Below are 16,570 nucleotides of genomic sequence, written 5' to 3'. Positions count from 1 at the left end.
ACATGCCAAAATTTGTACTGCCAGATTGTTTTTTAATTTCTGTGTTCATAGGACATAGGACAGCACAGCATAGTACAAGCCCTTTGGCCCATGATGTTGTGCTAACTTTTTAACCTACTTCTAGATGAATCTAATCCTTCCAACATGGCCTTCCATTTTTTGTTCATCTATGTGACTGTCTAAGAGTCTCTTGTGTATCCGCCTCTACCACCACCAGCCATTCCATGGACTCACCACTTTCTGTGTAAAAATTTTACTTCTGACATCCCCGCCCCCTAAACTTTCCTCCAATCACCTTAAAGTTTTTCCTTCTCATATTAACCAATATTTCTATAGGTTATACACTCCATCAATGTCTCTTATCATCTTATACACCTCTATCAAGTCACCTTTCATTCTCCTTCACTTCTAAGAGCAGAACCCTAGCTCACTCCTAGCCTCATGATATGTTCTCAAATCTAGGTGGTATCATGGGAAATCTCCTCCGCACCCTCTCTAAAGCTGCCACATCTTTCCTATAATGAGATGATTGCGACTGAACTAAGTGCTGTAACATTACCTCGTGGCTCCTGAACTCAGTCCTCAACTAATGAATGCATCTTCTTAACCCCAGGGAGCTTTGGACATGAACACCAAGATCCTTCTGTTCCTCCAGACTGCTAATAATCCTGCTATTAACCCAGTATTCTACCGTCAAGTTCAATTTTCCAAATTGAATCACTTCACACTTTTCAGGATTGAGCTCCATCTGACACATCTCAACTCATCTCTGCATCCTGTCAGAACCTGTGACAACATTCTGCACTATCCCCATCACCGACCCCCATGTCATCTACAAACTTACTAACTCAACCTCCCACTTCCCCACCTAAGCCATTTATTAAATTCACAAAGAGCTGAGGTTCTAGACAAATCCATGTGGAACACCACTGGTCACTGACCTCCAGCTAGAGTATGCTCCATCTATTAATGCTCCTTGCCTTCTGTGGGCAAGGCAAATTCTGAATCCATGCAGCAAAGTTTCCCTGTATCCCTTGCCTTCTGACTTTCTGAATGAGCCTACTAACATGGGGAACCATGACAAGCACCAAATTTCCAGGATTATCTCTATTACTTTTCTTGAATAAAATAAGAACATTTGCCATGTTCTAACCATCTGTGACCAGTGAGGAAACCAAGATCATTGCCATAGGTGCAACAAACTACTCTTGCTTCCTGTAGTAACCTGTGTTATATCCTGTCCAGCCCCAGGGATATCTATCCTCATGATTTTCAAAAGTTCCAGCACATCCTCTTTCTTAATGTCAACATCTTCAAAAGTATCAGCCTGCTTTATGTAGTCCTCACATTTGGTAAGGTCCCTCTCACTGTTGATACTGAAGCAAAGTATTCTTTAAGGATCTCTCCTACCTCTGACTCCAGGGACATGCTTTCTTTTTGATGCTGATCTAAATTAATCCCATCTGGCTGTTCATGTTCACATGGTAGACTTTTTAGTTGGCTAGTTTGGAACTTCGGGTCAACCAGATCTGGTAAATCATCAAATGTTATAGTGAGGACTAACTATATCAGCTACAATTGTCAGAAAAGGTTTGTACCCCTCTAGTTGGAAAAGATCAATGCCTGGCAATTATTATACATTAATCTACCTCATTGAAATCCTGCATCTTATTGTCTATTTGCATGACACTTTCCCTGTAGTTGTTACACTTTATTCTGTATTCTGTAATTGGTTTAACTTGTTTTACTTCAATGCACTGTGCAATGAATTTATCCATATGATCTGTATGCAAGAAAAGCTTTTCACTGTATCTCCATATATGTTACAATAATAAACTATGATCAGGTCCTTGAGAGACTCATTCTATGCATCAATGAGCAACCTTTTAATATTAGCCACCTGACAGCACTGTCAATGACACATTCTGTCGCTTTTCTTTTATGGACAAATAACTTCCACATTGTTGGTAGATTGCCTAGGTTTGAAGAGTATTTGACAGCTCTGGGCCTGTACTCGTTGGAGCTTAAAAGAATGAATCAGAATCAGAATCAGGTTTAATATCACTGGCATATGTCATGATTTTTTTTGTTAGGTGGCAGTTTATTGCAATACATAATATAAGAACTATAAAAATACTTTAATTAATTAGTGCAAAAAGAGAGGGAAATATACTGAGCAAATGTTCATGAGTTCACTGTCCATTCAAAAATTTGATAGCAAAGGGGAAGTTGCGGTTCCTGAATTATTGAGTGTGTGTCTTTAGGCTCCTTTATCTCCTCCTTGATGGTAGCAATGAGAAGTGGGCATGTCCCAGGTAATGGGGGCCAGGTAATTGGTGCTGCATTTTTGAGGCATTGCCATTAGAAAGTGCCCTGGATGCTGGAAAGTCTAGTGCCCATGATGGAGCTGACTGAGTTTACAACTTTCTGCAGCTTTATCTGATTCTGTGCAGTGGCCCCTGCAAATCAGATGGTGATGCAAACAATTAAAATTCTTTCCACTGTATAGCTGAGGAAATTTATGAGTGGTGACAATCCAATCTTCCTCATACTCCTAATGAAATATAGCCACTGTCATGCGCAATATGTTGGGCCCAGGATAGCTCCTCAGATGAGGAAGAATCTCACTGAAACCTACCAAATATTGAAAGGCACAGATAGAGTGGGCATGGAGAAGATGTTTCCAGTAGTGGGAAAGTCTAGGGCCAGAGGGCAGAGCTTCAGAATACAAGGGCATCCCTTTAGAACACAGACCAGAAGGAAATTCTTTAGCTAGGGGGTGGTTATTGCCCCAGGGGGAAATTCATTGCCACAGACAGTTGTGGAGGCCAGGTCATTAAGTATATTTACTGTGAGCATCACAGTAATATTGAGGTTAGCACGACACAATTTCAACTTGGGGCATTGCAGAGTTTGGAGTTCAATTCCGACCCCATTCTGTAAGGCATCTCCGTATGCCATCCTGGTGGATGCATGGGTTCTCCTCAAGTGCTCCAGTTTTCTCTCACAGTCCAAAGACATACTGGGTAGTTTAATTGGTCATTGTAAAAATTATTCCTTTGTTAGGTTAGGGGTAATCAGAATTTTGAGTTGCATGTAGAGCCTACTCTGCACTGTATCGCAAAATTAAATAAATAAATATTCAAAACAGAGGTTGATGGGTTCTTGATTTATAAGGGCATCAGAAGTTGCAGGGCAAAGGCAGGAGAATGGGATTGAGAGAGATAATAAATCTTCCATGATGGAATGGCAGAGAAGCCTCGATGGGCTGAATGGTGTAATTCTCCTTCCATGTGGGCTGAATGGCATAATTCTCCTTCCATGTCTTGTGGATTACTTCCTACAAAGCATGAATGGCAGTGATGCTTCACTACCAAATGAGCTACACACCTTCTATGCCTGCTTTAAAAGAGAGGATATAACTACTGCTGTGGCGATCCCTGCTGCACCCAGCAACCCCGTGATCTCTGTCTCAGAGGCCGATGTCAGGCTGTCTTTCAAGACGGTGAACCCTCGCAAGGTGGCAGTACCTGGTAAGGCTCTGAGAACTTGTGCCAACCAAACAGTGGGATTATTCAACTCTTAACTTCTCTCTGCTTCAAAAAGGCAACGATTATACTAGTGCCTAAGAAAGTAGTGTGAGCTACCTTAATAACCATCACCCAGGAGCACTCAGATCTATGGTAATAAAATGCTTTGAGACGTTGGCCATTGCTAGAATCAACTCCTGCCTCAGTGAGGACCTGAACCCACTGCAATTTGCCTATTCCCACAATAGATCTATGGCACACGCAATCTCAGTGGCTTTTCACACAGCTTTAGAACACATAGACAATACAAACACCTGTGTCAGGATGCTGTTGTTGACTATAGCTCAGCATTTAACACCATCATTCCCACAGTCCCGATTGATAAGCTACAGAACTTGGGCCTCTGTACCTCCCTCTGCAATTGGATCTTCAACTTCTTAACTGGAAGACCACAATCAGTGGGGATTGATAATATTTCCTTCTTGCTGACAATCAGTGAGGGTTGTGTGCTTAGCCCACTGCTCTACTCCATCTATATCCATGACTGTGTGGCTAGGTATAGCTCAAATGTCTTCTATAAATTTGCTGATGACACAACCATTGTCGGTAGAATCTCCAATGGAAATGAGGGGGTATACAGGAGCAAGATATTCCAGCTAGTTGAGTGGTGTTGCAGCAACAACCTTGCATTCAACATCAATAAGATGAAAGAACTGATTGTGGACTTCAGGAAGGGTAAGACAATGGAACACAAACTAATCTTCAAAGGGGGATCAGAAGAGGATAGAGTGAGCAATTTCATGTTCCTGGGTGTCAAGATCTCTGAGAACCTAACCTAGTCCCAACACGTCAGTGCAGTTATAAAGAAGGCAGGACAGCAGCTATATTTCATTGGAGTTTTAAGAGATTTGGTTTGTCATATAAAACACTTGAAAACATCTATTGATGTGCCGTGGAGGGCATTCTGACAGGCTGCATCACTGTCTGGTATGGTGGTCATGACCTAAAGAAGCTAAAGAAAGTTGTAAAATTAGTCAACTCCATCTTGGGTACTAGCCTCCATCATATCCAAGACATCTTCAAGGAACAATGCCTCAGAAAGGTAGCATCTATTACTAAGGACCCCCATCACCCAGGACATGCTCTCTTCTCATTTAGGAAGGAGATACAGAAGCCCGAAGACACCCACTCAGGTACAGCTTCTTCCCCTCTACCATCCTATTCCTAAATGGACATTGAACACTACCTCACTTTATATATATATTTAAGTTTTTGCACTATTTTTAATCTATTTTACTTCTATATTATCATGTATCACATTGCAATGCTGCTGCTAAGTTAACAAGTTTCATGACATATGCCAGTGATAATAAACCTGATTCTGATTCTTATATGTATTTCATCAGATTTATTAAAATGAGAGTTAAGCAATAGCAGATTTTACTTGATAACAAAAAAAGTGAAATAACAGGACTAAAATATTCAACATGATTGTGAATGGTTTTACCACTACCAATCCTGGACAGTCTGTATGGAACAAAAATGATGTAAACCCTGCAACTTGTTTAACAAAATATAGTACACTAAGATGCTTCACACAAGCATAATCAATCAACCAACAATATAAGGGAAGATAACTAGAAGATTATCAAAGTACTAAGTTTTGAGATTTTAATGGACAGAGATAGTGTAGTCCACTGAGGTTGGATGACAATAGAACTAGAAGTCATAGGTTAAGGATAAAGGGTGAAATATTTCAGGAGAATTTCACTCAGAGAGTGGTGAGAGTGTGGAATGAGCTGCCAGTGGAAATGGATGTGGATTTGATTGCAACACTTAAGACAAGTTTGTCTAAGTACATTGACAGAAGGGGTATGAAGGACCATGCTCCAGGTGTGGGTCATTGGGACTATGCAGAGTTACTGTTCGACACTGACCAGATGGGGTGAAGGGCTATTTCTGTACTGGAGTGCTGTATGACTCTTGTGACTCAGTCAAACATGGACAGGTGCATATTTTACTCAAAATAATCCAAAACTAAAGCGGTTAAGTGCCTGTACTGTGAAGGCAATTTTGTGGCTTTACCACAAATAAAAATGGGAAAAAAATGCTTTGAGGAACCAAGGGACCTTTTAAATGGACTTCTAAAACAGGTTACGAGTTGAAAGAAATGGTGGAGGTGCTATTCGTATTGAAATGTAAACAAGATGGAGAGTAATCAGAGTATATAATGACGTGCTGGTTGAAATATAACTGTCTATTTCCTTCAAGGACTCCTGTAGTCTGGCACTGCTGCAAAACCTATGAAAGCACAGAGAAGTATCATCCATGTTTCCACCAAGTCTGGACTCAGTCCCAAAGGCTTTTGGAAATGTTAATGCTCAAATTATTACTGGGGTAAAATCAATCTATTAGCCTTCAAACTACTGATAAATCCAAAATATTTCCATCAAAGTCTGTGTAACAATGGTCAAAATGGCAATTACGAGGATCTTCCACAAGAGGAGGCAGGAGTAAGAAAGAACCATGCCACAAGGTTAAAGAAACATTCTTAAATAAAGAAGATACAATCAAAGTGAAGGCAGCATAGATCAAATTGTCATTGGTGTTATTATTGTCAAAGTCAAAAGTCAAGATTCAGAGTAAATTTATTTTCAAAGTACATATTAACTATGGTGACATACTTATACTACTTAAGATCCATTTTGCAGGCATTTCCAAAAAATAAGTACAATATACCATATTATAATATACTACTTTGAGATTAATTTTCTTGCAGAGAAATAAAAAATGATAGAATTTATGAAAAACCACATAAACAAAGACTAACAACCAATCAATATGCAAAAGAACACAAATTTTGCAAATAAAAAATAGATAATACTGAGAACATGAATTGTAGACTCCTTGAAAGTGAGTGTGTAGGTTGTGGAATCAGTTCAGAGTTGAGGTGAGTGAAGTTATCCATGTAGGTTCAGGTGCCTGATCGTTGTAGAAATAATAAATTTTCCTGTACCTGGTGGTGTGGGACCTAAGGCTCTTGTACCTCCTATCCGACTGCAGTAATGGAAAAACAGCAAGGCCTGGAAGGTGGGTGGGTGGAGGGTCCTTGGTGATGGATGCTGCTTTCTTGAGGCAGTGCTCCTTGTAAATGTGCTCAGTGATGGGGAGGGTTTTACCTGTGATAGACTAGATGTATCCAATACCTTCTGTAGACTTTTCCTTTCCTTGGCATTGGTGTTTTCATACCAGATTGTGATGCAACCAGGTAGGATACTTTCCATTGTGCATCTGTAAGACATTTGTCAAAGTTTTAGATGATATGCCAAATCTACACAAACTTCAAAGAAAGTAGAAGCACTTTGGTGCTGGTCTCATGATTGATATTCTCTTATAATAATGCCAAGGAATTTAAAGTCACTGGCCCTCACCACCTCAATCCCCTGATGAGGACTCACTCAGGGACCTCCCATTCAGGCAATAATCAGCTCTTTTGTTTTGCTGACACTGAGTCAATGATTGTTGTGACACCATTCAACCAAATTTTCAATTTCCCTCCTTCGTTACACCTCTGATTCTGCCAACAATAGTGGTTTCATTAGTAAACTTATATATGCATATTGTGCAACAAAATAAGGGTTCAAGGCAAACCTGGACAATATATAACAAATATGCAGACAGGATGAGCTTCTCTACAGATGGCAATGATTTCTGAATAATCACCAGGAGCTTGATCAGAGTTAGAGTTATCCAGAGGTAAATATTGATATTGCAGTTAGTCAAGTGTTAAAGCTGCGAAGCTTATTAAAGTACACAATATCTTTTATGTTTTTTCATGTAGCTGACAGTTTCTTTTACAGCTAGTAGTGGCGCAACAACCAATAAGACTAAGGAAATTATTGTAGAATTCAGGAAGGGAAAGACAGAAAATACACAGACCCTCATTGAGGGGTCAGTAGTGAAAGGATGAGAAAATTCAAGTGGCTGGTGTCAGAGGATCTGTCTGGGTCAACACTGATATAATTGCAAAGAAGGCATGCCAGTCCCTCTAATTCATTAAGAGTTTAAGTAGAGTTGGTATGGCACCAAACCCTCTTGAAAATTTCTATAGATGTATGACATGGCACATTCTGACTGGTTGCATCACAGCCCGCATGGCATGGCATGGCACAGAATGACAAGAGGCTGCAGAGGGTTACAGTCTTAGCCAACTCCATCATAGGCTAAACGCTTCCCACTATCAAGGATATATTCAAGAGGCGGTGCTTTAAAAAGGCCCTCACCATCTGGGTCATTCCCTCTTCCCACTACTACTAATGGGCCTGAAGACCCACATGCAATGATTTAGGAACAGCTTCTCTGCCATCAGATTTCTGAATGGTCCAAAAACCCATGAACCTCACTATTACTTCTTATTTTTCACTTTTTGTATAATTTATAGATTTTTATGTCTTTGCATTGTCCTGCCACAAAACAAAAATTTCACATATGTCAATGATAATAAATCTGATTCTGAACAAATTATGTTATTTCTATTGCTTGTATTACTTTTTATTTGTAGTGTTTACACAGTCTTACTAAAATCTAACAAGATATCCTCTTTCAGCTTTGACTAGTTTTACCCTACCTGGTTACATTGAGAGAATATATACAAGATATATATACATATACCTACCTGCATGAGAAGGGTGAGGATGTTCAGAAAGGGAATTCCAGAGCTTAGGATTTGAAGAGCTGATGGCAGGATCACCAGTGATGATAACTACAACTTTTGAAGTTCAGGAATCTGCAGATGGAACAGCTGAGGAACATGAAGGTTGTAGCAGGAAAGAAAGTTACAGAGATGGGAAAGTTAAGAACATGGAAGGATATATATACACAAGGTCAGGCACTTTAAATTGGAGGTGTTGCCAAACAAGGAACCATTGTATGCTAAAGAACACAGAGGTAATTGATAAGTGAATTTTGATCTAATGAGTAGTAAGAGTATGGGTAAAGTTATGGAAGAATTTGTTATTACATGACAGTAGATGAGAAAAGAACCAGAAGAACATTAGAAGAAATATAAACACAGAAAGGCTGAAAATAGTCTTTCCAACCGGCACCATATCTCTGCCGTATCTCCCAGTGGAAGTGCTCACTTCAATTTCAGAGTATTCACCCATTCTCAGAGAAATAATTTAATCCATACATATTTCAATGGGGGAATAAACACTGGAATTTGCCAGAATTGTTAGCCTCCCATGAGTACAGGCAGCCATTGACTCTGATGCCTGTGAGGACACCCTTAATAAGCTGGAACCTCTTATCAATAAAAAGGGTTTCTACCTTGTATATGTGTGGCTGGTTGTATCAGTTGTATCTCATAAGAAGATTTTTCTGACTGAGAACTGAATGCCAGCAGAGGAAATGCTATTGTCACAATGTTAATGTAATACGAGAAAGTGAGTAGATAAAATGCAAACACAAGGAAATCTGCAGATGCTGGAAATTCAAGCAACACACACAAAATGCTGGTAGAATGCAGCAGGCCAGGCAGCATCTATAGGAAGAAGCATATAGGATAAAATACATATCTTGGATCTCATGGCAATTTTTCATCAGTTCCTCATACTGAATGAAGCTAACAACATAAGCCCCACCTTGAAATATCAATTGTTACTCCTGGGATGTTTGACAGTACCTGGTTTGGTCTTGCAATACATCCAGATCTGTGGTCTCTTTGTGCCACATAATTAAGATTCTTCCTTTGCTCTTGAATCAGATTGTGTTGAGGAAAGATGTGATGTTACCATTGTTTAAGAATCACTGTATCTGCAGCCGCATGTAAATACTGTGTCTTTATTGAGTCACTGAACTTGGCATCAATCAGCTCAGCTGAAAATTTCTAACATCACTAATTGTGATGACATAACTATAGTCACACACCCTGACCATTGCCATCATTAATTGTCTGAATACACACCATACAGTTTTGTGTAAATTACAGAATGCAAATGAGAACACAATCATTAACCAATTCCATTGTCAAGATGTATCATTGTTCTTATCATTATGTTTCTTCATTCCACCAAATCATCTCATGGATAAACAAAATGAGGAAAGAACAGAAAGAAAACAATTTGTTCTAGTTTAGTCAAGCTGATCTTATTTCTTAATTTTCCTTTCACTCAAGTTGCTCTTTAGGAAAACTGAACATTCTCCCTATACCTCCCCACTATGTGTGGAAATAAAGGCTACCCATCCTTATGTACCATTTTCTCATCCTGGGAACTGAATGTCCTTTAAAATCATAGTTGATCCTGGCTTAGTGGTAACTCCTTGATTTGCCTCAAATTATCCCCAATTTCTTTTACACTTGCTGATATGTTCTTCCCTTTCAAGATCATAGCACAATTTGAGGTCACGTAACACCTTGATTAAGGAAGACATTATGTCATGCAGGCAGCCAATCTGTTGTCCATCCGTTGGACTAAGTAGTGGCACAGAGTGTAGAACAAGTTAGTCAATTTTCTTTGACAGATTTTTTCTCATCTTCTTACTTGTTCTGTAATTTCTTGAATTGACTTTATTTCTTACATTCTTCACATACATGAGTAAAAATCTTTACATTACATCTCTATTTAAATGTGCAATCATAGTAATTTATAATAAATAGAACAGTCAATGCAACAGAGAAATATACTCAAATCAGCATGAGTTAATCAGTCTGATGGCCTGGTGGAAGAAGCTGTGACAGGGGCATGGCAGGAAAACAAACCCAAGTGCAGGACTCAAGCAGGATCAGGAGGCAGAATCTCTGTAGCAAATGTAGAATCTGGACAAGGCTGCATCAGGACCTAGGAGACTTGGTTTACAAAGCGATACTGTGTTGAGAGAGATCACACATGCCTGCCTGCCAAGGGCTGACTGGAGCTGTTGGAGTCTTATACTCTGGTAGCTAATAGAAACCAGGTGCTGGTGATTGAGAGGAATTGGGAAAGATTGGGAATCAAGTATGGGGATTAAGGGCCAATTAGGGAGGACAGGGAAAAGGTGGGGAATGCCAGCCAGGACCTTGACAGAAGCTGTCCCAGAGCCTGTTGGTCCTGGCTTTTATGCTATGGTACTGCTTCCTGGATGGTAGCAGCTGGAATAGATTGTGGTTGTTGCCACACAGCTGGTTTGTTCAGACCACATGAGGTCCTTGGTGATGTGGATGCCAAGGAATTTAAAGCTGTTTACCCTCTCAACCCCAGATCCATTGATGTCAATAGGGGTTAGCCCATCTGCATTCCTCCTGTAGTCCACAACCAGCTCCTTTGTTTTTGCGACATTGAGGGAAAGGTTGTTTTCTTGACACCACCATGTTAGAGAGATTACTTCTTCCCTGTTTGAGATTAGGCCAATTAATGTAATGTCGTCGGCAAATTTAATTAGCAGATTAGAGCTGTGGGTGGTGACACAGTCATGGGTATACAGGGAGTAAAGGAGGGAACTTAGTACACAGCCCTGATGGGCTCCTGTGTTGAGTGTAAGAGGGGTGAAGGTGAGGGAGCCCACTCTAACCTCCTGCCAACTATCTGATAGGAAGTCCAGGAACCAGCTGCCCACGGCAGGATCAAGGCTGAACTGTAGTCCAAGAACAGCATTCTCACATAAGCATCCTTCTTCTCCAGATGTGTAGGGATGGTATGTGGAGCAGTGGCTATTGCGTCATCCGTCGGTTGGTTGTGTCGGTCGGCGAATTGTAGAGGGGCCCAGTTTGGGTGGCAGCCTGCCACAGTTGTAGTCTTTGACCAACCTCTCAAAGCATTTGCTTATTATTGAGGTGAGTGCGACAGGACGCCAGTCGTTCAGACGTTACTTTGGTCTTTTTTGGTACAGGAACAATGGTGGATAATTTGAAGCAGGGCGATACTTAAAAATGTCTGTAAACCCACTTGCTAGTTGTGTCGCGCACATCCTGAGTACTCTCCCTGGGATGCCATCCAGTCCCGCAGCCTCGCGACTGTCCGCTGGTTGGAAAAATCTGCATGCCTCAGAGACGACCAGGTTGTAGCGGTGGCTTTCCTCGGAGGCTCAGTTAGTCACATCAAATCAAGCGTAAAAGCGATTAAGCTCCTCTGGGAGAGGGGTCGCGATGTTGGTGGCTTTGAAGTCTGCGCTAGTATGCATTCCTCGCCACAAGTCGTGTGCAATCTGTATTATTGTTTCACAGACTTGATAGTTCTGTGCAGATCGTAGCTGCTTTTCTTGAGCTCCTGCTGATTACTGGCAACGTAAGTTCTGTATCGCACTCAAACTCAGTGCAGCCACCGCAAGGGCCCGGTGGGGAATGACCACAGTCCAGGGTTCTTCTCCCGTGGGAGTTGAGGGGTAGTGGGGGGTTAGGGGTATACCCCCTGAAAGAACAAAGTGCCTCGTAGATGGCAAAACTTCTGAACTTTGAAAAAGTAAAGACAGTAATGGTACCAACTGTAAAGAATTTAAAGTCTTTGAATGGTTGTTGTATATAATTTTATTTTTGAATAAAGTATATTGTTTAATAATAAAAAAAAGTTCTGTGTCCTGTGGTAAGTGCCGCTCACACGGAACTATTGATCCAGGATTTCTGGTTCGGAAAGATCCTGACCGACTTGTGGGGGACAAAATCGTCGATGCACTTCCAGATGAAACACGTGATTCCATCCGGGCGTGAACTGTGCTCAACGTGTTTGTTGGATTCCTTTCACAGCATATAGTTTGTTCATCCATGATTAATTAAATAATTTCATTTATTCCCGACTTGTCTCGCTCATTTCCAGCACTCATTTTCTTTCTCTTTACAGACTTCATTTATCCCTCCTATTTACTTCTCTCCCAGATTTACTGTTTATTATTTCAAGAGTCTACTCTTGAAACTTCACTTTAAAATGAATCCACCAAAAGTGAACAAGCAAACAAGTGCAGATTCTGGACATAGAAAATAATTTAAAAATACGATGTTGGAACCAATAGGTCAGACGCATCTGTTCAAAATGGAAGGACAGTTAATGCTTCATTGAGAAGACATACTCAAGTGTGGCTAGAGGAAAGGTGGTGAGAGCAGAAGGAATGTCTGTGATAGGGTGCAGAACAAGAGGGGCTGGCTGATGGATGCAATTGTGAAGAGTTGTTAATCACAGATGAACTGCCTGATGGAGATGTGAAGACAAGGAAATAGAGATATTAAATGGTTGAAGCTGGAAGATAACAGGAGTAACTGGAGTATAGGAGTTGGGATGTAATGTTAAAATTGTACAAAGCATTGGTGAGGCCAAATTTGGTGTATTGTGGTCACTGAATTATAGGAAAGATGTCAATAAAATAGAGTACAGAGGAGATTTACTAGAATGTTACCTGGGTTTCAGCACCTAAGTTACAGGGAAAGATTGAACAAGTTAGGTTTCTATTCTTTGGAGTGTAGAAGGTTGAGGAGGGACCCGAAAGAGGTATTTAAAATTATGAAGGGGATAGATAGAGTTGATGTGGATAGGCTTTTTTCATTAAGAGTAGGGGAGATTCAAACAAGAGGACATGAGTTGAGAGGGGGCAAAAGTTTAGGGGTAACACGAGTGGGAACTTCTTTACTCAGTGAGTGGTAGCTGTGTGGAACGAGCTTCCAGTAGAAGTGGTAGAGGCAGGTTTGATTTTGTCATTTAAAAAAAAATTGGATAGGTATATGGACAGGAAAGGAATGGAGGGTTATGGGCTGAGTGCAGGTAGGTGGGACTAGGGACAATTCTAGTAAATGTTTGGCACGGAATAGAAGGGCTGAGATGGCCTGTTTCTGTGCTGTAATTGTTATATGGTTAATAAAGTACTGCAGGAACTAGATATCTGAAATCATTACAGAGAATGCTAGGAATACACAGCAGACTAGGCAGCATCTTCATCAAGAGGATATGGCTGTGGCCATCATGAGTAAGCACGTGATGAGAAGAGGCCGACTCCATCATCAAGACAGCAGTTCATTGCACCCCTGACAGGTGGCTGAACCACGGGTGACCACAGACAACGGTGCTGTACAACAGAGGGAGAAATGAGGACCCTGAACCACCCCTGGGCACAATAGAGAAGATGGCTAAGGACAGAGAGAGACAGAGGACCTTCATTGCTGAACTAAGTGCCAATGATGTAGTGGGCAGTAAGTAGGCAACACCAGGGCAGCTAGACAAAAAGATAATGTTTCAGGCTAATCTCTAATTTGTTGGAACTGGCCACTTTCTGTACAAACTTGAACGAAACCTTATGTGAAGTTGTTGAATTCTGTGTTAAAGTCCTGAGGCAAGAATGAGGCTAAACTGAAGAGATGTTCCTTGAGTTTATATTGGACTTCATCTGCATTCCAAAAGACAGAATGGTCTGGAAAACTGAAGTGACAGGATACATTAAAACCCACAAAACTTAACTGAAAAAGTATATTTAAATAAACTGTATTTGCTAAATTCATGGAGTTTTAGTGCCGGAATTTAAACAAGAGGTGAAGCGATTGGGGCGGACTCAGCGGGCGGATCTGGGAATGATCTCTAGAAGTTCTCTTTCAGATTTAAGGTAGGTGCGACCCGGAATTGTCGCCAATGCGCTCGGGCTGCCCATAAAAACAATGCATTTCCAGATAGAGACACGGGACAAGGGGCGAAGTTATAATACTCGCTCACGGAGGGGGCGGAACAGCCAGAGAAGCCGCCGCATGCAAAGTGTGCCTCGGACGCCCGCCCGCCCATCTTGCCGCACCCATGCTCTCTTTGTCGGGCGTTGGGCAAAGATCCTTGGCTAAGGCGCATGCGCGACAACGCGCGCCGGAATTTAAACAGGAGGAAAGGCAGTTGGTGTGGACTCAGCGGCTGGATTTGGGAGTGGTGGTGGAGGAAGAGGAGCTCTCGCTCGGATTTAAGGTAGGTGCTGGCCGGGAGTTACTGTCAGTGTACTCGGGTTAGCTAGCGAGCCCCATTCAACTGTTATATCGCGGTGTTTGCATCCTAGGCTGGCTCAGGTGAAGTGCGTGTGCTCTGGTAAGTGTAATCTTGGGGCGAGCTTCCCTCCGCATCTCGCGTGTGTGAGACAGTGAGAAACAGGAAGCTTTTACTGCAGTAGCCCCCAAGCTGAGAAATGCCGTGTCTAGGGGCTGAAATATGTCTCTCCTGTTTGCAATAGAGAAACTTCGCGGCTCTTGTCCACCGGGCACGGGCGGCTGTCCGCTCTTGCACCTTCCTCCACCCTTCGTTCTCTCCTGAATCTTCTGGCTTTTTAGCGCAGAGAGCTGGTCTGTGTCCATCTACACTGGGATGGTTGGAAGCAGAGGAGACTATCTCGGAATATGGCTCCCGAGTCTACTCGGCCTGGCTCAAATAACATTTACAATTAATTCTCTGTGGTATTACATTTCAAGTGCATATCCCGAATTGATTTGCAAAATAAGTTTTTCTTCTGGTGGGGGGAGCTGGGTGTGATGTTAAGGTATTCTATATGCCATTACCGCCGAGCGGCGCAGGTAGCAATTTAGTGATATGTTCATATAGTGTCATCAGCCAACTAGTAAAAGTATTATCTCACAGGAAGTAGGAATGTAAAGTTTTAATATGAGCACTGTAAGTACTTTGTTTCAGAAAAAGTACTTAAAAGTTGGATGCACAGTCTAGTGAATGATGAAAGGTCTGTTTTTTTTTCTAAATATGATGCTCTTGTAATGTTCTGATCTAGCCAAAAATCATGAATTGTTGCCTTTGTGCACAGAAGTCTGGTAATTCCACAGAGGAATACATCTTCTAGAAAGTTAGGTGATATCTTCATGTTTTGGGGTTGTGTAACATCATGTTTCAAGAGCTCTGTGCTTTAATTTTTTTTAAAATGTTGCAAGTTTGACAGAGCAAATTTAACAATAGTTTTGCAGATAATACTCACTGTAATAACACTGTAGGTCAGTGGTGAAATCTGAAGGTGTTTATGTACCAAAAGTGGCTATTTTTTGATTTGGGTGAAGAGAAACATTTTTTGACAAGTTAATGTCATTAGTTGGCAAGGACCATCCTTGGACCTACAGGAAAGGTGAATCTGAGGGGATGGGTTCTCAACTAAACTGTCATTCCTTTGCAGAATGTTTCATCTCCAAAACTTTCTAGCAAACACAAAGATACATGGAGATTAGAAAAATAGAGGGCTATGTGCTAGGGAAATTCTAGGCAGTTTCTAAAGTAGCTTACAGGGTCGGCACAACATTGTGAGCCGAAGGGCCTGTAATGCGGTGAATGTATCTTTAGTGTATACTTGGTGTCATGTAACCCTGTCCAAATTGTTTCTACACTGAATATTTGTTAAGGTTAATCCCTAACAATTCTGGTCTGGACCTCTGCATTATAGGCTGTTCTTAAAAGCTTTCATTGAGGTCAACATATAACTTTGTTTATGCACTTTAACCTGTCTAGCATCTGCTGGTCTTAGATTACAAGGAATATTCAGTAAAGTCCAGCACTTGGCCAAGTATCGTAGACTGGGATAAAACAATGCCCATTTGCTGACGAATATGTGCCGCTTTCTGAGGGACTGTCATTCAAGACTCCATTACTGTATCTGGAGGAGTGATTGGTAGCCATACTATTAACAAATCCTTGGACTAATGTGCCTTTTTTTTTAAAAAAGAACAGGTGATTTTAAATCTGAGACTAATATTGCCAGCTGAGTTGTACTTTAGATAATCAGTGTTATTTCCCTACTCATTTTTGTATCTGGCATTTGAAATGTATACATGAAAAGATTGGGTGGACAGCTAGAGACTTCTCCCACGGTGGAAATGGCTAACACGAAGGGGCATGATTTTAGGGTGAGATGTTTCTTTTTACAGTACATACTGCCAGGGGTGGTGATGGACAGTGATTAGTGTTACAAATGAGGAGCAACTCTGATGGGCAGAAGGGTACGGAATCGCCAATGCCCCCCCCCCCCGGGAATCGCAAATCGCTACCATTCCGATGCTGTTATCAAAGGAAATGAGAGAGATAAACAGCTCATACAAGTTTATGAGAGAGAGGCACAGCACAGGT

General features: G+C 41.3%; 1 protein-coding gene across 4 annotated transcripts in view; it reads left to right on the top strand.

The window, feature by feature from the left end:
* The first annotated feature begins 14,284 nt into the window (after nt 1–14,284).
* LOC132406684 (anillin-like) overlaps nt 14,285–16,570 on the top strand; it is a 72,767-nt gene continuing 70,481 nt past the window's right edge. For all 4 annotated transcript variants that reach the window (XM_059992535.1, XM_059992537.1, XM_059992536.1 and 1 more), the window contains exon 1: nt 14,285–14,428. The gene's annotated coding sequence lies outside the window, so the exon portion shown is untranslated. The remainder of the gene's footprint in view (nt 14,429–16,570) is intronic.

Source organism: Hypanus sabinus, chromosome 17 (assembly GCF_030144855.1).
Source record: "Hypanus sabinus isolate sHypSab1 chromosome 17, sHypSab1.hap1, whole genome shotgun sequence".
NCBI lineage: Eukaryota > Metazoa > Chordata > Chondrichthyes > Myliobatiformes > Dasyatidae > Hypanus > Hypanus sabinus.
Note: the sequence above shows the minus strand (reverse complement) of the source record. Positions and strands in the feature narration are given on the sequence as shown.